The sequence below is a fragment of the Manis pentadactyla genome, chromosome 4 (assembly GCF_030020395.1).
Source record: "Manis pentadactyla isolate mManPen7 chromosome 4, mManPen7.hap1, whole genome shotgun sequence".
In the NCBI taxonomy this organism is placed as follows: Eukaryota; Metazoa; Chordata; class Mammalia; order Pholidota; family Manidae; genus Manis; species Manis pentadactyla.
This window is the reverse complement of record NC_080022.1, coordinates 89,752,531-89,755,061: the sequence shown is the minus strand read 5'-3', so window position 1 is coordinate 89,755,061 and position 2,531 is coordinate 89,752,531.

Here is a 2,531-nt window from a genome sequence, read left to right as displayed (position 1 = left end):
AGAGAATCCAGACATTCACCCAGACATATAAGGTCAATTAATATTTGATAAAGGAGCCATGGACATACAATGGCAAAATGACAGTCTCTTCAACAGCTGGTGCTGGCAAAACTGGACAGCTACATGTAGGAGAATGAAACTGGACCATCGTCTAACCCCATATACAAAAGTAAACTCAAAATGGATCAAAGACCTGAATGTAAGTCATGAAACCATTAAACTCTTGGAAGAAAACATAGGCAAAAACCTCTTAGACATAAACATGAGTGACCTCTTCTTGAACATATCTCCCCGGGCAAGGAAAACAACAGCAAAAATGAACAAGTGGGACTATATTAAGCGGAAAAGCTTCTGTACAGCAAATGACACCATCAATAGAACAAAAAGGAACCCTACAGTATGGGAGAGTATATTTGAAAATGACAGATCCGATAAAGGCTTGACGTCCAGAATATATAAAGAGCTCACACGCCTCAACAAACAAAAAACAAATAACCCAATTAAAAAATGGGCAGAGGAACTGAACAGACAGTTCTCCAAAACAGAAATACAGATGGCCAATAGACACATGAAAAGATGCTCCACATCGCTAATTATCAGAGAAATGCAAATTAAAACTACAATGAGGTATCACCTCACACCAGTAAGGATGGCTGCCATCCAAAAGACAAACAACAACAAATGTTGGCAAGGCTGTGGAGAAAGGGGAACCCTCCTACACTGCTGGTGGGAATGTAAATTAGTTCAACCATTGTGGAAAGCAGTATGGAGGTACATCAAAATGCTCAAAACAGACTTACCATTTGACCCAGGAATTGCACTCCTAGGAATTTACCCTAAGAATGCAGCAATCAAGTTTGAGAAAGGCCAATGCACCCCTATGTTTATCGCAGCACTATATACAATAGCCAAGAATTGGAAGCAACCTGAATGTCCATTGATAGATGAATGGATAAAGCAGCAGATGTGGTACATATACACAATGGAATACTATTCAGCCATAAGAAAAGGGCAAATCCTACCATTTGCAGCAACATGGATGGAGCTGGAGGGTATTATGCTCAGTGAAACAAGCCAAGTGGAGAAAGAAAAATACCAAATGATTTCACTCATCTGTGGAATATAAGAACAAAGGAAAATCTGAAGGAACAAAACAGCAGCAGAATCACAGAACTCAAGAATGGACTAACAGGTAACAAAGGGAAAGGGACTCGGGAGGATGGGTGGGTAGGGAGGGATAAGGGGGGGGAGAAGAAGGGGGGTATTAAGATTAACATGCATGTGGGGGTGGGAGAAAGGGGAGGGCTGTACAACACAGAGAAGGCAAGTAGTGATTCTACAACATTTGCTATGCTGATGACAGTGACTGTAAAGGGGTTTATAGGGGTGATCTGGTATAGGCGAGAGCCTAGTAAACATAATATTCGTCATGTAATTGTAGATTAATGATACCAAAAAATAAAAATAAAAAAAATAAAAGCAGTTCCTGTGTGGAGACCTCCAATGAGTCCTACACAAGTGTATAAAGGGCATATAAAAGTGTAGGCAAAGGGTTTGTTTGTGTTTATACAGAGGATCAAAGCCTAATTGGGCTACCCCGAAAATGAACTAAGATACGATATGAAAAAGAACTTCCAACATCAGCACTCTCTGGAAGACTCATGCCAGAAGATGTTCATCAAAAAACCCCAACAAAGATCCATGCACTGCTACAGCTGTAGATGCACTCATCCCACCACTTCCTGGACTTGCCATGGGAATGAGGAAGGAGATATCTAAGCTGGCCTGTGCATACAGTAAAACAACAAATTTGACTGGATCTATACTGTTGGAACTCAACCAGGAATTAGGAGAAGTGCAAATTGTAGCGCTTCAAAATCTTACAACTACAGACTATTTACTGTTAAAAGAACATATGGAATGTGAACAGTCCCCAGGAATGGGTTGTTTTAATTTGTCTGATTTCTCTCAGACTGTTCAAGTTCAGTTGGACAATATCCACCATATCATAGATAAGTTTTCACAAATGCCTAAGGTGCCTAACTGGTTTTCTTGGTTTCACTGGAGATGGCTGGTAATTACAGGTATGCTTTGGTTATGTAACTAAACTCCTATTATGTTAATGTGTGTGCACAATTTAAGTAGTAGCTTAAAACCTATACATGCTGAAGTTACTCTACAAGAAGATATGTCAAAGAAATAATCAATCTTCCCATGTTTTCTTCCGCCTGCTACTTCTATAGCTTTTCTTCTTCCTTCCTAATTACAACCCTTAAATAGAATTCGTGCCTCATATCAAATTTACCGAGTTTCATAATTCTTCCAAGTGGTAAAGATACCTCAAGACAAATGCTGGGCATAGAAGCCACAGGGCATAAATATGCAAAGAAGTAAAAAGCTAACCTTTTCAAACAATAAGGCTTCTCTCTCACTTACCAACTTAACATTTCCCTGTATGGCCCCGGAAGATGACTGGTTAGCCAGAGACGGGTAAGATTCCTCAAGGGAGGAACAACTTAAGACAGGCACAG